General features: G+C 35.1%; 1 protein-coding gene across 2 annotated transcripts in view; it reads right to left on the bottom strand.

Annotated features, from left to right (window-relative positions):
* Positions 1-24,801, bottom strand: part of ktub (Tub domain-containing protein ktub) — a 243,816-nt gene that overhangs the window by 194,778 nt on the left and 24,237 nt on the right. The window lies entirely within an intron of this gene.

Raw genomic sequence — 24,801 nt, 5'->3', positions numbered from 1 at the left:
TTTCTTAACGCAATTGATTGCATTCTCGATACTTATTTCATTCTCTCTGCCGTATGGCCATTTGTCTGATTTCTATTAATCATCTTTTCGTAGCCGTGTTCTCAATCAGGATTGCTCTTCTAAATACTGTCACCAAATAATTTCAGCATAAAAGACTAAAATTAGTTAAATACGAATTTTCTTATTATTTAAATGCGAGTAATAGATTATTTACATCATTTAAAATGGTTAAGACCACTAAATACCAGACGTTTGATCTGAGTTCGATTCCAGACGAAAGCAGAGGCGTATCTGGGGAGGAGGGAGCAAGCAGGACATCTGTCCCCGAGTGCAGCATCCAGGAGATGCTAAATTGATGTTAAGAAATTTTAGAATAAAATGATTTCCATTCTTGACAAACAAGAGAAGTGCGCGAAATCTTCATATATCCCTGGGCGCTGAAAACCTTTGCTATGAACTCTGGACGAACGCCTGGCTACATGCTTGATTTTCGTGGTTTTACCCATGTATAATGTGAATACGAGACAGTTTCTCTTCTATCTACTCTTCTATCAGACACTCACTTGCTTTCTCTTATGCAGATAACCCTAATGTGCTTTGCCATATTCAGGTAACAAATGTGTGTCTGTGTTTATATATATTTAGTATATAACTAGTTAAGTGAAATTAGGACTTTCGAAACAAAAATCAGGCACCAATGCAGTTTAAGTTAGGTAAACAATGCATATTACAAGATAAATCCCTTCTCACCAAGACATTATTTTTGAAATTAATTTAAATTAATTTAAAATTTGAAAATGAAGTTGTGGTAAAACAAGCCTTGGGCTAAAAAGTATGTAAATAAAAATAAACTTGTTACAACAATTACTTTCAACTTTTAGGCATTTCGTCTATTTTATTTTAATTTTATTTTTTAGCTCAAGGCTCCTTCTTTGACACTTTTATTTCTCAAATCATATTCGCTTTTATTTTCAATAATAAAATCTTAAATTTTAAATGAATCTTTTTTTTATATGGCCTGGCCCTTTAATAACCTTTAGCTTTGCGTCACTACAAGAGCCGGAAGTGGTGCCATTTCATTACGGAAGCACCTAACACGTGGCCACCGTTACGTTAGTTAGGCTGACTAACCACTATACCGTCTGGGCCGCCTTCTAAATTAATCTAAGTAATTTCAAAAATGATGTCTTGATGAGCAGTTTTTTATTTTCTTTAAACATATAGGATTAGGATTAGGAACGGGTGACGTGGGCACCATCCCTTTACCGTTATGGTTAATTGGTTTAGCGCCACGTCCTCCAATATCCAGAGCAAGGCCAGAATAGGCCACTCGTGAGACTCGCACCAAACGCCCAGACCCAGCACCCTATTCATCCGGGTAGCAGTAAAGCCGAGGAATACTCTAAACCAAAATGCACATTACAATTATTCTTTTGAACTCAATTAGAACAGAATAGAAATTGTCACTGTTAAATAATACTGTACCATAAAATACTACATAATTATATTACGCAATTAGAACGTAATATCGCATAACTTAAATACATTACATTTATTGCGCATTACAATTATTCTTTTGAACTCAATTAGAACATAATATTACAAAGCTATACAAATATTCAATTAAACATAGAACAACTTAATATCTAAAATTGTTCAATTAAAACTTAGTGCCTCTTAATAGCTTTGCATACCCTGGACTGATCTGCTGTTTCGTAATTCCATTACTACATAAGAAAATTGTTCACAATAAAGCTACTTTATAGTTATACATACTTATGTTGCTTTACAGTGTTACAAGTGCTTTAACGTTGTTCCGAGTATACATTCCATTGTCAAATGAAACATGATACTGCATAGGTATATTATATATATATGTAGTATGGAACTTTTACTAAATATATTTGCATCACATTAGTTTGCATAGTGCCTTAGTACGTATTAGAATGCATGGCTTGGCATTACAATTGTATGTAATATATACTTAAGCTTTTATATTGTCCATGCATTGGCACGTATATGTAGCATACTGTTCCTTATCGTTTATATATATATATATATATATATATATATATATAAGGTGCATAAAATTGCAAGACTGCATAGTTCATGCTTTAATGTTTGATCATAAAGCGTGTAGCATATAGTGTCATTCCATGTAAATGTTGCAGCTACATACAATACATATAAGCAGTTGCTGTACTAACCCGTTAAGCACTCTGGCATAGGTCAACACCCAGTGAGGAGAGCTTTGACATTATAATACAAATTTTACGAACCAGATGCCTTTGCTTTATTAAATATTTACAATAGCATATACATGCGACATGCGACGGGGGACGTGGGCACCACCCCTTTACCGTCGGTTAATTGGTGTAGCGCCACGTCCACCAATATCTAGAGTTGAACCTTGAGTCTTTCAAAAGAGCAATTACATGGCCATACAAGGGCTGTTAATATTTAGTATTACATTCTTGTTTGCTGGTTAACATATTCTATGGATAACGTGATTTACAGAGTTACATACTGACTTTGTCTCTCATTTCCGGCATACAATGCATATGCATTACCTGAATTACATTAATCTTACATTGCGTTGGATTACTTTTGTGTACAGTTACAGTTTTTAGCTGTACATTTCAATAAATATACCTACATTACTTGTAGATTGCATATAAATACAGTTTGCATGTACAGTTACATATGCCAATATTACATGTGCCTTGCGTTACATTATTTTTATATACATACATAGTCAGGCACGCCTGCTTCACATATTACTTAATTTTACCTACACTGCTTAAACTTAGGTTACATATACTTGCAGTTGCATATAGATACATACAGATACATTCTGATTAATTTTTTAGATACAAATATTTACAAACATAATAGTCTTACAGGTTACTTACATTACATGTTATTTGGGTACTTATTGCATAATTTTCCAGTACATGAAATAGACATTCCAATACATACATTGCTTTGCGTTAGACATCCTATATCCCTTATTCGTAATACAAAACATATATGTTACCCATGCATTTTTATTAGACATTTCTGCATTTATATTGCATTACTTTAAATTGCATAACTTACTTATACATAGCTTACTGATACACAAAAATATTTACATATATTACACTCCCTTACATTACTTTGCTTACAGATATATGCACTTTCATACATTCGTTATGCCTACATTATATATCGGTTCATTATATATGGTCTTACGGTATAATTTGCCGAAATTTATTTACACAGTACATGCACATTGTTAAATGCAACTGACTTTCCAGGTATGAATACAGGCAGTCTTTATACTGTGAGTTTCTAGTCTACATTATAGTTTCTTACAATTCACTTGAATGACAGTTTTCCTACATTGCAATACATGTCCTTTTTAAAATGCTTAAGTTGTTTTTACATGCTGGGTTGTTCTATGGCTGACACAAGTCTGTATCTAAGTCGGACAGTCTGTCCATCAACTGTACCAGATTTTTAATAAAGTGCCGCTGTTTTATCATATATTTACAGAACGGCTGGCGATTTGTTTCAGGGAGATTGATATGCAGTCCTTCTGTTAATGGGCATGACGTTAGATAGTGCTCTGGTGAGCCTGAGTCGCCGCATGCACATTGACTTGTGTGACTTATGCCACGCTTGAAGAAATATTCCGGGTAGGGCCCATGCCCGGAAATGAACCTTACCAACTGTGCGTTCGCTACATTTCGGCTAGTGTCCACATAGCCGATGAAGTAGTGGGTCCTTCTCCCTGTGGTGCTTTGGTCCCATTCGTTCTGCCACATGCCAGTAGCCCTTAGGCGTAGTGTCTTCTTTAAATACGAATGCGGCCATGGGATCAATAGCATACACACACACACACATTTATGTAATAAAAACAAATCTTAGTACTGATGTAGGAGAACACTGAGATGCAGTAGCGCGGATATATACCGATGGCGTAGATACTTGATAGCTTAGAACGTATATCCATACTGAAGAGGGATCTGATTGTGTCGTAACTACTAAGAAACTTGGCAGTCGAGGCGGATTAAATTCCATTTTTATTTAAATTGACATTTGTGACCCAAATTCACTTGACACACTAATCGTGCCTATTCAAGATCCTTTACAGTTTTGATACCGTTACGATAGAAAGACAGCACAGAGAAATAGCATTCAAGCAGCACAGAGATTCAAGCTAAAGTGCACATTTATCCAGCACCCCTAATCCCCAGTCACCCTTTAAATGAGGTAGTATATAAGGTATTTCTACCGCCTTTTTAGAATGCCTTCGTGTTGTAATGTCCAGGCGCGTATTCGAGAGGTCCGAGGTTCCAGTCCCGGCGAGGGCATTGCTTATTTTTCACATCTCCTGCTTAAATTAACCTAATGTCTTTACATGTTTAGGTTCCGAATTTATTACGTCATCAGCGTTATGCAAGCTCTGCTGTATAGATTAATCTAGAAAGGGCGCAGTCCAGAAATATTGTTATTATTTTTAGAATAGAAAAACGAAATACTGTAATTAAATATGAGGAATTAAGAGACTATTTTCTAAATTAAATTATAAAGCTGATTTACATATTTTCTATCTTACATGTGTAGATATATGTATACTAATTATATATATATATAGCTACTGATTTATTAGAATTTATTGGTAAATACATTTATTTATTTATTTTTTAATAGATATGTTTTTCTAGAATGGTTTCCATTAACTTCTTTAAAGGGGCAAAGAATTTTATACTGTAAACAGTCGAGCTGAATTAAAAGAATTAGCGATTTTAAATTGTACGCCAAAGGTCGCATTAAATTATTCGCATTTTCACAGTAATGCACTCGTTATTTTCTAGCAGGAAATTTTATTGTTGGAACTAATGTACTGGAGTCGATTTACATTAGTGGTAATGAGTTGCATTAACTAAACGTGTTTAGAAAATACCATACTATCTGAAGCGGGGATTCTCTACTGTCTCCTTTTAATCATCAGAGTTGTTGCTCTTCATGCTCTTACTTTGCCAAAACAAACTTTTCAGAATCCACTAACTGAATGCGGATGATGTGGGGCCAAATTAGCTAAAGTTTATTTACGCAAATCTAATGCATGAAAACCCATTGGCGTAAACCATTTGGAGATTAACCAAGGATTCCTAGAAATGAAATGTACCATATTATCTGTTTCGTTCTCCCTTTTTCGTTATAAAATTCGTTGCTGAGTAAAACATGTAGACTTGGATTTTGTTCCGATATACCCATATTTATTTTCCCTCGGAACTGAGTTATTTGGTTTCATTTACGGTTATTCTTGGATAGCAGTTATTGTTGTTATACGGATTAAACGAATCATCAGCATAGTTTCAATTTCTAATAAGACTGGAACGTAAAAGAGCTAAAGGCAAAATATAGCTCTTCCTTGTTTGAATTGTTCTGCCCTTTACCGAGAAAAAGAAATGAATTATGTAGTTTCATTTTTTTTTTTTTTTTTAGATTTTGAATATTGTTTTGAATAAATTAGGAAAAAACATTCAGAGCTAATTCTAAAGTAATTATTATAAAGAATGCGAAATGATCGATATTCTCGAATACCAGTAATACAGAAAATATGTATTCCTAATATAGGTCATAGCGATAGTAAATAAACATTTAGGTTAAATTAACTGCAATAAATATAAAAGGTCTATTTTAATAAATCAATTGCAGTAAATAAACATTTAGATTAAAGTAACTGCAATGAAAATACACTCTTTTGTAAAAAATGACGGCAATGCATGCTTGAATTCGTCGAGGTAAGGAGTGCTAGAGGTTTCTAATGTCATCTTGAATCACATTCTGCCAGGCATTCATCAGTAGTCGCTCCAGATATACGATATTTTGTGGTGCTCGAATGTGGCGGACTACCATGTTCCAGATATGCTCGATCGGTGAAAAGTCTAGTGACCTTGCTGGCCAAGGAAGAGTATCAACTGCACAGAGACAGTCCAGAGATATGCGAGCGGTATGTGTCCTAACATTATCTTCTTGTAAAATTGCCCGGGATGACGTGCCATGAAGGGTAATGCAACCGGCCGCAGGATGGTATCAACATATCGTTGAGCTGTTAAAGATGTACGGAGGATGACTAAAGGTGACCTGCTGTCATAAAAAATAGTGCCCCACATCATCACACCAGGGGTAATGGCTGTATGCCTTTGTAAAACAAAGGCTGATTGGGGCCGCTGGCCCCGTTTTCTCCAGACACGAACACGGTGGTCATCTGCTTCAAGAGTGAAGCGGAATTTATCGCTGAACACTATACGATGCCAGTCTGATGGCAGCTATGATGATCGGCTGCGACATCACTCCAGACGACTCCGCCGATGTTGTGGGGTCAAATGCATACGTCTTAATGGCCTCTGGGAGCGCAACCCCTCCTCAGACAAGTGCCGCGAGATGGTGGACGGTACCACAGGAGGTATAGACATGGCTGTAGTACGTTGAATAGTCGACAATGATACCGCTGGGGCGGTTGAGGCATGGAGAACAATCATCCTATCTTGCCTCGCTTTTGTGCTGCCTGGCCTCCTAGAGCCTTCATTTCGTTGGCAATTTCCATGTAGCAACCATTACTGCCAACATCTTTGCACAGTAGCGTCTGTACGCTGCAGGTGGTGGCCTATTGCTCGGTATGACCACCCAACTTCACGCAACCCTACAATGCGACCACGTTCGAAGTCGTTTAGTTGTCTGTAAGATCTTCGATATCGTCGTAATGGCATCTTTAGTTGCTTCTTTACGGAATTACAATGGCAGCAACAAAAAAAGATAAATTTTCCGCCTCTGTTACTGGTTTTATACTTTGCGAATTGCGCACTAGAAATGCACGCTCTGATCGCAATTCCTGTTCAATTGCCTTGAAACTTTGATCATTTGCATGTTCGAACAAGATGTTTTTGCATTCCAAATTTCGGGACGATCGCAAAAGTCCTTCTCAGTGCTTCGATATTTTTGCAAAAGAGTGTAAAAGGTATATTTTAATAAATCTATCGCAGTAAATATAAAAGGTCTATTTCTATTTTAATAAAACTGTAATAACACTTTTATTAAAATAGAAATTAGCTTACAGCCCTTTCGATACTCGATAATACTCGGTAACTACTAAAGTTCTCAAAAACAATTTTAACTAAAGATGAATTTGTCTATCCATGCTTTAGTGGAAAGAGCCACTGAAAGTTGGTAGTTCGTTTCAAACTTAAAACCTGGCTAACAGATGGGCTGTGTGGCTGCTTTTATATATTTTCGCATGCGAGAATCTCCTTAGAGAGTCTTTGATTAAAACTCCGACAGAAAGGACGCAGGACGAGAGGCTAAGTCTAGCGTTCTATATCTGGACTCGTTAGGAATGTTTCAAGTCATCAATTTCTTAAAATCGGTGAAAAATATGGTTTGATAGTCATCAATCTTATCTTTGAAATGGAAACGACAGCAACGTAAATTTTGTTCCAGATCGAAGACTATTAAAAAATCACATATAGGAATCACATATATAGGAAACATAGGAAAATAGGGTGGATATTCTATCAATTTAATGTGTTTCTATTCAAGAAATTCATCTGCCATTCTTGATGATTGCGAAGATGCAGTATCATGGTGAAGTATGAGAGCTTTAATTTTCACTTCTTAAAGAATTTATAGAAATCACTTAGTGGTGAACCAGATCGTTATAATTGTCTTCTGTCCCTCTAAATTGATGACCTTAACCAGTACTGAAGTCTGAATAGAAGCAGCATTCATTACGTTTTCATAGCTCGTTGTCTTTCCGCCATTGTTGATTTGGGGTCATCTTCAAAGATCCGTACTTTACTTCCTTGACGTGTTAGAACGTAAATACGTATGTTTCAACACCAATTTTGAAATTAGAAATTATGCGGTGTCCAGTTATTTTATAGTTATTTTATAGTTTCTTTATTGATTCTGACACGCTCTTCTTAAATGTTAATGTAATTGTTGTGGAGTTCTGTTAATTTTTGGTGGACCCCCAAAACAAACTAATTTTTCATATACAGTTCTCCATAAATAATTTCATGTATATTTTCGGATCCAATGTTAGTTCTTTCTGTATCATTTGGCAGGTTCAATGATTGTCATTGTTTAACATTTTTCGTATGGCCGACAGATTTCCAGGGACTGCAGCTGACAAAGGTTTTCCTGGGTATTCTTCATCCAGGAGAAAATTTCAACTTCTACGAAATTCTTTAAACAGCCCAAATACAGTGACACACGATGGAACTTCATGTCCATACGCTATCTGTAGCCTTTGAAAGCATTCATCTTGATTCATTCCTACTTTAATGCTATAGAAAATCATAGAGCGATAATGTCTCGTGTCAACTTCATTTTCCTTTTTTTTTTTTTTCAAAATTTATTCTACAGTAGATAAATTCCAATTGTTGTCACAAATTATCGTCTGCGGACATAAAAGAGTTCAACTTTACGCATCTAACAAACAATTTCTTTTAGCTTACATTGTCTGCTCCTGTCTTAAAAGATTCAGAGTAACCTACATATATTCTAAATAGAACATTAGAAACTGAAACATTTCTTTGATTCCAGTAGGTTTACAGGATTCTATAGAATACCATTCTATAAAGACTTTATAAAATTTCTATACGAGTTTCGAAAAAAGCATTTCTTTAGAATTCTGTTCCGTGGAAGCATCTTAAAATTTCTAAAGCATTTACAGAGATGCATTCCTATAAAAGATTACCTATAAAATTTTATAGGAATTTCTAATAGAACTCTGTCAGCCGTTATAAATATTTTTTCGAAACGGATAATATGAACCATAAGAAAAAGCCGTTCCTAAAAAGGAAGTAGAAGCTAATACAAGATAATAAGTTAGCAATATTAAGACAAAGCAGGAAAAGTAAACTCTATGAGGCTTTGCTTTTCGGAAACTGTAATGAGAACACAGCAAGATTTCAGCTATCCGGATACCGGATATCTCGAGCTCTAGATACTTTGATGACCAGTTTTCCTTTCTCAGCCAAGTAAAAATAAAATTGTTTTTCATCTACTTAATCCTTTTATAGAATTAAAATAAAAAGTAGGAAGATAATATATAATAGTACATAGTTTTAAGGAAATGTTAAATAAATTTCGATGCCATATACTGTTGGTTTTGTATTTTTATTGCTTAATTTTATCGAAAAGTAGGCTGTTTTGCATCTTGTTTTACAGAAATAAAAATATTTTATTTTATTTATCTTTGTGAAAGTGAAATATGGTAAAAAAATGCAAAATTGCCTCACCTGCACTATAATAAGGCCATATTTAATTAAAACAAGGCAGCCTATGTATCTGCATTTTAATATACCGATGGATGTGGCCGCAGTTAATATAGATAATCAAGCCTCGCTGTGATATTATTAAAATATACAAAATATTAATACCATTTAATCTTAAAATAATTAAATAGTTTTAAATTGACCATACGCGCGATTCCAGTTGATTTTGGTCAACTTAGAAAGATGGTGTTCATTACCGATGTTTGCTTATATTCTCAGAGATACCGGTCACCTTTCAGAGAGATCGTCTTATGGAGAGTGTAGTTAGAGACTTCATTTTACTTTATAAGGTTCCTCACTATGTAATTCTAAGTTACTGTTGGAATAGAAGAATCTTAAGAACTGATAAGCGAATAATCGCTTGAGTTCGTGGGACAGGAAACAACAAGATAGAAGGGTAAAATAACCATTTATTATTCCAACTAAAGTTTAACAAAACTCCGTCTTAGAGTGTACAGTAAAGTCGACACTTGGGCTGGAACTAAGAATTAAACTAAACTAATCTTAACTAAAGAGATATAGCCGAAGCTATCAAAATTCTAACAGAGTTGGCCCCTTAACTTTAATAGACTGCGAAGCTATCAAGGGCCTAAAGTATGGCCGAGCGTAATAATAGTTTACGAGAGTGTAGCCTAAAAAGGCGGATGCGTGCAGCCAGAATACCTGGTATCTCTCTCTCTAAGACCGAAGAACTTCGCGATTAAATACCGTTCTTGCTCATTATATATTTAGACGTGATTTTGAAACCACGTTCTGGCCGGAAGTGGTAAGTTGAAGTTAAGAATCGATAGGAAAGGAAATTTAACTAAAAATTTAATTGTTAATAAAATTAACTTAATCCTTACAACTTCTTATAACATGCTCAAAGTTTTTTGTATTTTATAAAAGATTAAATTGTTTGCATTTTTGTACAATTTAGTTGAACTATATCTAAGACCATCAAACAATCATAAACGACTCTTAATGTTTTTAATCGTCTGTGGAAGGCCGTCATAGAGAGGGGATGTTCAATACTAGCTTTTATTGACATTCTCAAAAATATTGGTACGTTTCCAAAGGAAGCGTTTCCACGAAAGGAGCTATTGTATTTTAGAAAAAAGTGTTACATTTGTGAGCATATAGGCTTAAATTCTTCACTTAAGATCTGTAAATTTTTCGAATAGATAAAGTGCTCAAATTAATAAGACTTAGTAAAGTTATATTAAGAGAAACTGCATGTCTTTCAAAACATAAGAGGGCAAATAAAGTTTTTAAACGTGAATAACTTTTAATGACTTTTATAAACATTATTACTTAATTTAACATAAATAACGCAGTCATGTGACAGAAATAATTGCGCATCTAATGCACAATTTTACTTAACTTGAGTTCAAGCTTCAGATAACCCTCGAGTGCTTTACCATAGTCAAATAAACTAGGCTAAACCTCATGTTTATATATATTGAGTTTTCACTTATAAACATGCTAATTCGTCATCCTGTCGTGTATTTTCTACTTTATCACGTAATAAAATCCAGTGTACACATCGTACCCACAGCAAGTCTTTACTAGACCTTTACTTTCGAAACCTTTGGTGGTAGATACATACTTCAAGTTACAGAAATGTTTTAAAGGACGGAAGCATTGATGTGTTGGCATTTTTAAACTGAAAGACATCAATTTTATGAAAAATTACAAACCCTAACTTTTCATACGTTGTTTTGGTTCCAAAACGTGTATTTCGGAAAATTTTGTACGCGTTATGAAAAAATAAAATACAAAACGTTTGGCTTCTGGCGGACAAGAACGAGATGTTCAGTTTCAAAGCTTGGAATTTTTGACGTAATTTTCAACTAGCAGGTAACACTTTCAATTCTTATGGGGGTGATTAACATACAAATTAGAAAAATTCGAGGCCTTTTTTATTTAAATACAATTCTATGTTATTAATTTTTAATTTTACAATTATGTAACGTTTTTTAATTTATAATTTTGTTACGTTTGGTATGCCGAAAACGTTTTCTCGCAAGTAATTTATAATTCAAAGTCTAAAAAGGATTACAGCCGAAAACATCGCGGCAGAAATATCGCTGACGAAAAAGTCGCGGAGAAAACAACGCAAGACGAAAACGTCGTGGCACAAAAAAATCCTGGGAGAAAATAAAGCTAAGAGAAAGCATCGCAGTTCTAAAATGTCGTGGTACAAAATATCGTCGTCGAAAATAAAGGGGTTCAAAAACTTCGCAGTTTAAAACATCGTCGTCGAAAATAAAGGGGTTCAAAAACTTCACAGTTTAAAACATCGTCGTCGAAAATATCGTGGTTAAAAATAAAGTACCTACAAATCATCCTATGACGATAACATCGCAGACATGCGTTTCAAGATGGAAAGAATATTTACTTTCATATTTTTATAAACTAATAAATTTTTAAAAAACAGAATAAGAAATTTAAACAAAACAAGAAATAATATTCACTATAAGAGTATCAGATTATCAAAAGTGAAGAACGTAATCTAATAAATAACTTAGCAATTTTTTTTATAGATAAAGTCATGAAGTCACTTATCTTCCTTTTCCTATTCTTTTTTAGATGATATTTTTCCTCAAAAATTACCAGTAAAACTTTATAAAAAATAATTTATTAATGACCTTTGTTTGTAAGGATCTTAAGTTTTACTAACGTTTATTTTATTTTAAATCTTTACTATCACTTCTTATTTTCTACTTCCGGCCAGAATTATAAGCGTGAAGGAGTTTATGCAAAGTTGTCTGGCGAACGCCAAGTATTTAAGTGTGGCCTTTTTGCCAAGCAGAAGAGAGGAAGCCGTGAGTTCGAAGCAGGCCGCTTACCTTAGAAGTTACGCAGTTGCTACTTTGCCTTCCAGGCCAGAGGTTTTAATCCTCTTGATAAATTAAACGTATTGTAGTGTTCACAGTCTCTGTGCTACATACGCTTTCTGTTATTATAAGGCCAATCTTATTCTAAAGTTAAATTAGAGTTTAGTTTTATTTTGATATCTTTTAAGTTAGACCCCGAGTGGAGGGTCATTGTATTCCGAAGTACGGAAATCATTGTATATAAAGAAAAAAATAAAGGGTTTTGTATACCCTTCGTCTGTATCCTGTCTACTTACTACAATTAGTGAACATAGCTTTAGTAAGCTCTCTGTTCCTAGTCAGGTCATTGTATGTTTCCGAAGAAGGTTAGAAGAAACATTGAACCTGATAGTGGCGCCCGACGAAGAATAACCATGGCCGAGTTTCAAGAAGAACCTGTGCTGCCTGCAGAAACAGCTCAGAATCCAGAAATGCCAGCTGCCGCCCTGGAAGGATTTGGGTATATTGTCCAGACCATGCGCGCTTCGATGAAACCAGAAGCAACGTTTAATGGAAACTCACAGGTAACCAGTTTTTTGGAAAAATTGGATGACCACTTCATGCTCTACCCCGTGCACGAGTTTCAAAAAGTTACCTTAGCTACCAGCGCTTTGAGGGGCCAAGCGCTTAACTGGTTCAAATGTATCGGCAGAAGTCTCTTGGGTCAAGCAGGAAGTCCCACCTATACCTACGAAAATTTCAAGACTGCCCTACTAAAAGCCTTCCCTGTTGTAAGGGATCGTGCGAAATTAGAAACAGAACTTTTCAGTATATATCAACAAAGAATGGAAAACCTCTCACGCTTTATTTTAAGAAAAATTCACGTTTTCAAGCTCTTGTATGGAAACCGTTCGGATCCTGAAATAATTCAAGTGATTTTGCCGAGGTTACTACCCCAAGTGCAAGACTTTATTGAATTGAGAAATCCGACTACACTGGAAAAATTATTTGAGCTAGCAATCCAGTTTGAAAGTAGAAGAACGGCGGACGTCGAAAGAAGACGCCAATATCAACAGCGAAACCAATTTGGTACGCCAAGACTACAGCAAACTCAAGCACATGGCTACGGAGAAAAAGCGAATCAGTGGGCAAGGAAACCCGAGCATTCAAAAACAGCCGGCGAACGTCGACAGTTCAATAGCAACCCAGGAAAAAAGTCTCAAGGCCAGTGGAGAAAGAAGGAAAGCACCGAAAGGAAAAATAATTTAAACTAAAACGGATTTCTGCTGACGAGAGGGTGCGGAAATCCGAAGGCCACGAAAACCCTTCTTCCTACAAGTTAAATACAGTAATGGTGAAAAATTTAACTCTTCCGAAGATTGAAGTCTTGGTAAATAATATCCCGGCCACCGCACTCCTGGATACCGGCGCGCAGTGTTCCTGTGTGGCAGAAGTCTTTTTTAGAAAGTATTTTCGCAAATACCGCATATATAATGCGGATAATACAACAGTATTAGCGGCGCAAGGAGAACAATGTAAGTGCGTAGGTAAAGTACCTTTGTACATCCGTATCAAGGACGAACAAGTAAAGGTGATGTTTTTTATAGTAAAGAATTTGCAAGCACACTTAATACTAGGAATAGACTTTCTTTCAGACGCACAAGCTACACTGGATTTTAATGAAGCGTCTCTTAAGCTGACGATGAAACCAGTGCGTGTAGAAAAGGTTGAACCGCCAAGGTTAAATCTCGACCACCTGCCTAATGACGAGCAAGATAGAATCCGACAAGTGGTAAGTGAATGTGCTTCCTTATTTAGTGATATTCCAGGATTTACCCAGGTTACTAACCATAGTATTGACACCGGAGATGCATTGCCGGTTCGTCAAAAACCATACCGGTATGATAAGAATAAGGAAAAAATTATAGAATGGCATATTACCGATATGCTACGTAAAAAGATCGTAACGCCTATCTCAAGTAGTTATGCTAGTCCGGTGGTTTTATGTAAGAAAAATAATGATTATCCTTTGGAGCATCCAAAAAGGTGGAGATTCGCTATTGATTACCGTAAATTAAATTCCATAACGAAATATCCGGTATATCCGTTACCGATTATAGAAGAAATTTTAAGGAACATAAAATCAACCAAATTTATGACAACTTTAGACTTAACGAATGGTTATTTTCAAATAGGGATCAGGCCTGAGGACGTGCCTAAGACTGCTTTTATAACCAAGTCTGGCACTTATGCATTTTTGCGAATGCCGTTTGGCCTTTCAGGCGCCCCAGCAACATTTCAGCGATGCATGGACATTGTGTTAAGACCTGTTCTCGGAAAGTCCATTAGACGATATCATTATTACTAGTGATAATCTAGACCAACATGTACAGGATTTAAGACAGGTGTTTTCTTTATTAAATGAGGCCGGTCTAAAAGTTAATGTCGAAAAATGCAAATTTGCAGCCCCTGAATTAAAATATTTAGGTTACAAAATATCGCAAAAAGGGATCGAGACAGATGAATCAAAAATAATCGCTGTACAAAAGTATCCGACTCCAAACACGGCAAAGAAGCTCTCTTCTTTTCTGGGACTTTGTTCATATTATAGGTCCTTTATAAAAGATTTTGCGGCTATCGCTGAGCCATTGTTAAAATTAAAAAGGAAAAAGGCAAGATTCTCGTGGACGGCCGAAGCCAATAGTGCTTTCGAAAAATTAAAACAAGCATTAACGCAAGCCCCTGTGTTGAAATTTCCTGAAAAGGATGAAAATTTAGAAATTTCAGCGGATGCTTCGGATTATGCGGTAGGAGCGGTACTTTCGCAAAATCAGCAGCCAGTAGCATTTTTTAGCCGAACTTTAAATCAAACACAAAGAAACTATTCCGCGACCGAGAGAGAGGCACTTGCAGTTCTGTTAGCAGTGCAAAAGTTCCGAGTCTATTTTGGAAAGGCGCCGATAACAGTATATTCTGATCATGCGGCGGTAACTAGATTGTACTCTGGAAAAAATTTATCCCCAAGGTTAATAAGATGGGCACTCAAGCTGCAAGAATATAATCTGGTAATCAAGCATACCCCCGGAAAGGAAAATATCGTAGCAGATGCCCTGTCACGAATTAAATTAGACGAACAGGGTAATACCGTAAAAGTTGCAATGCTGACAGCGTGTACAATAAATTCCCGAGAAACTGTAATAACCGAACTGGGTAAGGATCCTGAGTTTGGAAGTATTTATGAGTATTTGAAGGATCCTGAAAATTTTAGCCACCAAGATATTGTGGCGATAAGAAATAGGGCGGCCCATTACGAACTAATAGATGGTATATTATTTTATACAAAAACTACGAATTCCAACAACGAATTTCGACCTGTTATCCCAGCTAGTCTTAGATTAAATATCCTGCAAGAGCTCCATGACAGCCCTTTAGCTTCTCATGCTGGTATTCGAAAAACTACTCAACGCGTACGCGAGGCAGTCTACTTTCCTGAACTGCAAAAGTTAACAAGGGCGTATGTCCAGTCCTGCCCAACATGTCAAGCCGTTAATTATATTAATTTCCGCCCGGCCGGGTTTCTAAATAGTATTAAATCCGAATTTCCAAATGAAATAATCGGCATCGATTTATTGGGCCCTTTCCCAAAAAGTCAGTTAAACAAAAGTCGCTATCTCCTTGTTATAGTTGATCATTTTAGTAAATGGACCGAAATTGTTCCCTTAAAACGAGCCTCCGCGAAATTAGTTACCGATTCTATTTTAAATAAATATATTTTAAAATACGGGGCGCCCCTAAAAGTTATATCGGATAATGGTCCTCAATTTGTAAGTAATATATTTGAAGACATGTGCCAAAAACTGGGCATACGTCATTTAAAAATGGTCCCGTATCGGCCGCAATCAAATATAGCGGAACGGGTCAACAGAAATATAGTGAAAATTATCCGTAGTTATGTTAAAAATTTTCATAAAAGCTGGGATAACTATGTCAATGAATTTGCTTTCGCCCTTAGGACCGCAAAACATGATACAACGGGCAAAACTCCTGCTGAGTTATTTCTAGGCAGAAAGGTTATAACACCGTTAGATAAACTATTTTATGTGCAACAAAGAGCCCCAGAATTTAAAATGGGTGATATAGAAAAACTAATAAAAGAAGCAAAAAAGAATACGGAAGTAGCACAAAGAAAACAAAAATTGTATTATGACTTGAAACGACGGGGAGTAACTTATAAAGTAGGGAATGAAGTACTAAAAATTAAGCATTCACTTTCTTCAGCACCAGAAGATAAAACTGCCAAATTTTTTCCACGCTTTGAAGGACCATATGTTATAGAAAAAATAACTCACGCTGTTGTAGTGTTAAAGGCAAGAAATGGTGAAACCTGTTCCGCAAACATTGACCAGATAAAACCATTCTATGACCGTAATAAAATGCAAATCTTTTCAGATCTTTTGCAGGATCCGGTACGGCAGACACCGCAGGTACAAGTTCCAGAGGTGGGAAAACGACAAGTACAAGGGCAAGCCAATGAGAGACAGAAGCAAGTGAAAAGAAAATTGCCCCGCGGAAAAATTGAAGGTACAAAGAAAAAGAAGCCGTTCCACCGTCCAAAAAACAGAGTTCACGAACACCCCCAGAATGAAGAAGGGAGAAGGACGACGTATGTGGAAAACACCGGGAGAAAGGACGGCAACTATAACCCGGCTGTGAAACGGAAGATTGACTCATCCGACAGAACTCTCCGCAGCAAAAGTCGCCGAACTGCGGAAGGGCCATCAGCGGCGGAGGAAAAAGTACAAGAAAAATTTGAACGGCCAACAACGAGGTCCAAGCAGGATCACGACAGAAGTTTCCCGGTTCCACCAAGACCAGCTGCCTTCAAACGGCCAAGACCACAAGCAGAGGACAGAAGGAAGATGTTCAAGTGGCCGTAGTGGCCGTAGTGGTGAAAAACGGAAGCTTCCAGAGGAAAGCACTGAAGGGCGAGCCCGTACAAGAAGGAGGATCAACCAAGCTACGGTCTGCAGCACCTTTAAAGACTGGGCCCAGAAAAGGATGTCTGAATATTACAAAGATAAGTAAAATTTTATGTTACTTTACAAACTTAAGTTAATCTTTCATTCTTACTGCAAGTGGCAGATTTCAAGAAGTTTTACCTCATGCGAGGTCTACCTTTATCGCCAAAAGGGCGAGAAATGAGTTGTGACCGATTTTCTTATTATGTTTTTCAATTACTCGCGCGTAAAACTAAAGTTGATGTATAATAGCGTTGTGTAAAGACTTAAATATTGTAAAAAGTTATTGTATAAATTTTATTTAAAACATTCTAACAAGAAAGAAGTTTTAGTCTGAAAGACTTTTTGAAATGTAGTATTATTTCAATGTAGAAAGAATTGGCACTTGCTTTGAAAAGAATAGAAGTTAACAATGTACTACTAATGTATGTTTTCAAATGTGTAAAATTAACGGCATCTTGATATGTTCTTGTATACATGTGAACTGTTATTTTGAATGTTTAGAAATACCGTGATATGGTAAAAGTGAAAGTAATGTTAAAAAATTTGTTATTCGTGTGACTGTAAAGATTAAATCATGGTGAATATGTGTTAAAGGTTGAATGATGTAGTTAGGCTCTCTGACGCTACACTTTAGAGTTAGCCACTTTCAGAATAGTACCTCAGGGTCTAGAGTTGAAATTAGGGTGTGTTAAGAGGTCTCGTATGTTGAATTTTAACACGTTAGTGTTTTGATTGTAGGAGGAAGTGTTGAACACATAGACAGAAACACATTCGTGTTTGGTGTTTTTACAACACATGTCAGAGAGCACGGGGAGAGATAATTAAAATAGTCATGAATGAAATAAGAATGTTAAGAAAAGTATATTCTATATGTTATTTGCAATGTCATTCTGTAACATTTCATTAAACTAGTTTTCCTTCCAGATCTCTGGAAGGAACCAGAATTGAATAAAGCTCCTGTTTTGATGCAGTACAGATGAAAAAGAAAAAAGATTGTTGTATATTCCGGGAGCTGCTATTGTAACAAATTTCTTTCTTTTAAAATTTTCTAGTTTCTAGCTAAGTTATGATTGTAAAAGGTTGGACTCGCGTTAGTTTCTAGAGCTAAAAGTTTTCAACAAGGTCGTTTTAGACCTCAGTTTCAAACTAATTAACTCTGGCGGGAAGTATGTAAGGATCTTAAGTTTTACTAACGTTTATTTTATTTTAAATCTTTACTATCACTTCTTATTTTCTACTTCCGGCCAGAATTATAAGCGTGAAGGAGTTTATGCAAAGTTGTCTGGCGAACGCCAAGTATTTAAGTGTGGCCTTTTTGCCAAGCAGAAGAGAGGAAGCCGTGAGTTCGAAGCAGGCCGCTTACCTTAGAAGTTACGCAGTTGCTACTTTGCCTTCCAGGCCAGAGGTTTTAATCCTCTTGATAAATTAAACGTATTGTAGTGTTCACAGTCTCTGTGCTACATACGCTTTCTGTTATTATAAGGCCAATCTTATTCTAAAGTTAAATTAGAGTTTAGTTTTATTTTGATATCTTTTAAGTTAGACCCCGAGTGGAGGGTCATTGTATTCCGAAGTACGGAAATCATTGTATATAAAGAAAAAAATAAAGGGTTTTGTATACCCTTCGTCTGTATCCTGTCTACTTACTACAATTAGTGAACATAGCTTTAGTAAGCTCTCTGTTCTAGTCAGGTCATTGTATGTTTCCGAAGAAGGTTAGAAGAAACATTGAACCTGATATGTTAATTAACTATGTCAGTTTAAAATTCTATTAAGTGCTATAAGCTGCATTAATTTTCTGTTCTTAAGTTTCCATTTTACATTTTCAACAAATATTTATTAGTTAATAAAAAATATAAAAGTAAAAACTATCCTTCTTTCCGTCTTGCGCTTACAAATCATTATGTTAGTATCCTTTTACGATTATTAAAGCCTGAAAAATGCATGTCTGCGATGTTGTCGGCATGCAATGATTTGTAGGTACTTTATTTAGATTTTTGAATCGCTTTATTTTCGACGGCGGTATTTTGTGCCACGATCTTTTAGAACTACGATATGTTCTCTTTGTTTTATTTTCTCCGGCGATGTTTTGTTCCACGACGTTTTCGCCTTGTGTTGTTTTCTCCACGACGTTTTCTTCCGCGATGTTTTCTGCGGACACCTTAAAAATACGATGTTAATACTCTCACAAAGTTTTGTTATTTTAGAATCATATTTTGGTAATGGTACAAAAATTTATTAAACTGCAAATATTTTTATTTTCAGTTAATTTAAAAATCATTACGAGCTAGCTGCATTATAATACTGAAACACGCTAGTGCTTTCTAGAGCAGGAATTTTATAAGACGCTGTGAATTAGATTCTGTATTTTGGAAAAATGTATATTTGTTATTACTTTTTGCAGTAATCTGCATATAAATGCTCAGCACTTAATGTCTTAATATTAGAAACTTTTTCTAAAATGATATTTTATTTGTAGTTGCGTACAGTTAAAAACATTTCGTTCATCAATTTGTGTACAACCCTAAATATGATTCCCGACTTAAAAACCAAATATACCGGTCAATACGTTTTTGCACTAGAGCCGCACTTTTCGTGTTTTATTTTTATAACCAGTACGAAATTTTCCTTTCCAAAAATTATTTCTTTGTAAAATCATTAGGTTTTTGGAAGCAGGAGACGTGAAAAATGTACAGTGGCCTCGCCGAGACTCAAAATCTGGACCTCTAGAATACACGTCGATCGTCAAATCCTGGTGGTGACGAATTATCATCCTCCACCATTTAGTTTAGTCACTTGCAGAGTCTTTAGGTTTTTTATGCAGGAAGGGGAGAAATGTGCCGCGATTCGAACTGCCTCCCCCCCCCCGAATGAAATGTGCCCTTGCCGCGATTCGAACTCCAAACTTCCCAAATGAACGTCGATTATGCTTCTAACCATACCACAAAGTCATGCAGAAAGGAATTGAAAATACCTTATACCTTTAAAATTTGAAAAAAAAAAGGCAAAACATAAATTTTTGCATATTTAAAACATTTTTGTAATTGGAAGTATATGTCTAACCCACCGTTGCAAAAGCAAAGGCCGCGTAACGACTTTTGTGGACATAGTGTATATTAGCCTGCTGCAGTAAAGCACACACAAAAAAAAAAGAAAAAGAAAAAAAAAAAAAAAAAAGAAACAGTTCTTTATCTCCCGTTCTACTAGGCCAATTGACGAAATTCAAATTGCGTTTTCATGTCTCCAAAGCGTGACTTAGGATATATATTAGATTTATATACAGCAAATCATTCTAACATAGGTATTTTGAAACAAAATCGGACTTTTTTCGAAATGGCATGCCAGTGTTTTTCCATATCTCGATTTTACGACTCAAATTATGCCTGAATATTAAATTTTTTGAACTTTAGTGCAAAATTTACGGAGAAATTCAAAATTGATCTTGGCGTATTTTTTTCAATTTCGCCAAGTAAATTATCCTTGGCGAACTTCTTAATTTGTGGCAACCTATTTTCCTTTTCTTTTTTTCATTGTAGTGGAGTGGAAAAAAGTCATCGTTCACACTTTCAAATAATTTTAACAAAGTGCATATTATCGTTTGGAGTTATTATCGCTTAAAAAAAAGATGCCGAATCTCAAAACGCTCCAATATGTAATTACATGTATATATTAGAAAAATCTTGAGTAAAAAACTCTAATTTTTTGCAGGTGTGCCAAAAATACATCTACTTTAAGATGATGCTAAAAATTGTATAGGTTATAATAAAAATTATTTTTCGAAAAATTTATAAAAAATATTTAAAAGTACAAATTTTAAAAATAAATCATAAAAAATGTGAGAATTATATTTGGATTAAGCATAAATTTCGAATTCTGGAAGAAGGAATCAAGTAAGTTTAATAAAAAAAAGAGATATTAACAAATATATATAAAATTCAATTAACACGGAAGAGCTAAAATTTTGAGAGCTAATTTTTTTAAAAACTTGTCATGTCATTTCAGAAAAGGTCCGATTTTGTGTCAAAATGTTGGAACAATGCTATACATAAATCTAATACATATCCTAAGTCACGCTTTCGAGACATGAAAAACGCAATTTGAATTTCGTCAATCGGCGCAGCAGAACGGGAGATATAGAACTATTCCAATTTTTTTAGGGGGGGTGTACATCGTCGTATTATCTTCTGAAGTTCTATTGCGCATATTAGGCAACTAGGTTTTCATTTTTGCCCGTCTGATTGCATAACACATAATCAAAAAGCATCAGAACCCGTTATTCCTTCGCTTTTACATAAAATCTAACAAAGAACATATTTCGTATCACTAATAGTTTGCCTTGAAACTCCTAACCGATGGCATTAGCGTGACCTGTTTGTTCTCCATGATCAGCCAAGTGATATCATTCTCAAGAGCAACCGATTTATAATGGACACCAACACCAAAACTTAATAGAAGACTGTTAATCCCTCAGGCTGTGACGTATGCATTTTGCTTTTTCATCTGATACAGTAAATCACTCAAATTTTTGTTGGCATCTCACTTGGTAGATCATTGAACATTTGTATGAAAATGTAGTAGTGCCTATCATTTCTTCTAGCAAAATTTTTTGCGAGTTTAAGGGTTTCCATTAATGCAACTAACAGTATTTTTTAAAATAGAGCCTAACTACCATCAATTACACGAATTTATTGAAAGAAAATAATCAGACTATTATTTCTTGTATACATCCTTAATATAATATTACGTATGTGAATTTATAAAACTTGTTGCGTGACAAAAACCGCATTTTCAACCGTGTTGGACAATATGTACAGCGGAATAGCAGATGCTTAGTTTCAAAATTTTACCAACAACCTAATGGGACGGTTCTATTTTTCTTTTTTATGATGAAACATTTTTTAATGGCTAAGGCTCTATCAAACTGTATGTAAGTAAAACTGTATGTAAGTTAAAGATCTGTAAAGATATTAGGTATTTTGGAAGCAGGAATTATGAAAAATGAGCAATGGCCTCGCCAGAATTCGAACCCCAGACATCTGGAATACAGGTACAGAATGCTGACCACTACACTACGAACGCATGCTAAGAAGGCGGGAGAAATACCTTATATACTGCCCCTTTTAAAGAGAGACTGCTACTTTAGGGAAACCAATCACCAAATCCTGGGTGAACAGAATCATAATCCACCACCCTTTTAGTTCGGGCGCCACTATAGAGACATTATTTTGGAAGCAGGTGCAGTGAAAAATGAGCAACACCCTCGCCGGGAATCGAACCGTGGACCTCTGGAATACGCGCCCAGCGTGCTGACCACTTTACTACGAAGGCATGCTATGCTAAGAAGGCGGGAGGAATAACTTATAGATCAATTAATCAGTTAAAATTCAAAAATACTTGGCCATTATTAATAACAATTATTTTCCTCAGAAAGTAATTTTCCAACCGGGAAACAATCCAGAGAAATAACCACCTTCACGGCTCGCTACTAAATTTATAAATTTATAAAGTTTGTAACTTAAATAAGAAAGATATTTCTTTCTTTCTTCTTCTTCCGTTTGTTAAAACCAATGCAGAGTTAAATTTTTCTCTGTTTCTAAAGGGTAAGAAAGAAAATAAGAGCTCAGCCAAAAATGCTCATCTATAAATTACTAATTTTTCCATAAAATCTTCACACATCTGTCTTTAATATTAGCAATGGCACAGTTCGCCCTATATTTAACATTTAATCATTATTGATGCAATGGTATTTAAGGTAGGCATTTTTATTTTTTTTTTTCGATATTAATAATGTTAATGGAAACTTGTGAGATTTTACCTAGTATTTAACTTGTAAAATAAAAGGTAAATATTCCACAATTTTATTATAAAGAAAAAGAGAGAGAGAAATTTCGATTGTTGTTACCAATCTAGTTGTTCAAAAGATATTTAATGAAGTAAATGAATCATCCTAATATGAATTATTTATCAGAAACATAAGAGAATCCTGGCGATTTTTTTTTTTCAACTCCAATTTAACAAAGTGAAGATAACAATCAGAAAACTATTTCTTTAAAAAAAATTTTTCTTTCATTCCTCTTCTATTTTAAGAAAGGTATCGATAACTAGACTCATGCAATGTTGTAATTTCTCTGATAGTAACTTCAGAGAAGTTCCAAGAATTTTATAGTGGCATAGTGGCTTAGAGGGCGGTATTGTGTTTGTCGTTGGCATGGACCTTGGGCAGCGTATAGGTGACGATGCAGCAGTTCCATCCCAATTTCCTCACCACCAAACCAAAGAATATGTATTGTATACATCGACATTCTTTTACCAAACCACACAAAAGGATTTTTATCACGTTGTCTATATATGCATGAGTGCTGCATTACAGGAGTAAAATAGAAATAGTAAATTCCTAGTTTGTCAGCGATAAATGTGAAAAATGAAATAAAAATGCATAGTAGTACGTAGATAAAATTTAATGATATAATGCCACAAATATTTCTTTTAAGCCTCCAGAAAGCAAAACGACAAGCTAGACACGCTATGGAGTTGGCTTAGTACACTTGAAATATTACAGGACATATAAACTGGTAAAGTTAGCTTTACCGGTTTATAGTTCCTGTAATATTTCGTATTAGCAGAAAATTTAAAAGACACATCAATAAAGTAAAATGCAAAATAAAATTGAGCAAATAAGCATACCGATGAAGGAGTATAAATCACATCAAATGCACACTTAATACTACGTTAAACATTTGGGAAAATTTTAAATTTAGACTTGAAAAAATTCGAATGCTATATCAAAGAATTAGTAAACATGCATAAAGTTACATTTGCGTTAAAAATGCCTTCGAGAATAGAACTGTAAGTGTTCTCGTGTTGTAGTAAACTGTAAGTGTCCGTCATATTCACTTATAAAAAAACCAAGCCTTCTCCAGGACTTCGAGCTCAGATTACTGTAGCTATACGATACTACAGCGATACTGTAGAACGATACTGTATATAACATCGTTAATCACTCTACCGACTACGATGGCTAGTACGATGGTTGAAGCATTAAATACAGTATATTATACTTTGCATTAAATATTGTTAGGTTTTTGAGTCTCTAACTTTTAGCAGTATTTAAATACGAATATTATTCACATCAATAGTAATTACGAGCAGGTTTAGGTTTAGAAGAATAACTTCACTAACAAAATTGAACGTGAACAAAAAAATTCATATCTTGTGTAAATGCGAGAAAATGGGTACGAGTTAAATATTTTCAATTGTGTTCTTAGACGTATGTTCCGGATTTTTAAGGGTTTTAGAATAAAGTTCAGAAATTAAAGAAAACATTTAAAAAATAAGTTACAGAATTTTATGGAATTCTTGTTGAGAAATTTTTCAAAAAAAATCTGAATGTTTATATGATCTGCATAGAACTGAAGTATCAATATGTAAAATAGTCATTATTCTTTAACTAATTTTTAAAAGCTTCACGGTTTTACAAAATTCTTCGTCATATGTATTACTGGGCCGTACTGTTTAGTAAAATTAAACACGAGAAGGATATCCGACTAAATTTGCTAATACATGAGGAGATCTGACATGCCAGTTTCGATCACATGCGGATTCTGATGTTCCCCTCAGCGTTTTTCTCCTATCATCAAACTTTTGAAAGTT

This window comes from Stegodyphus dumicola, chromosome X1, assembly GCF_044657685.1.
Source record: "Stegodyphus dumicola isolate Sdum_Otavi_A_Nest chromosome X1, ASM4465768v1".
Taxonomy (NCBI): domain Eukaryota; kingdom Metazoa; phylum Arthropoda; class Arachnida; order Araneae; family Eresidae; genus Stegodyphus; species Stegodyphus dumicola.
Note: the sequence above shows the minus strand (reverse complement) of the source record. Positions and strands in the feature narration are given on the sequence as shown.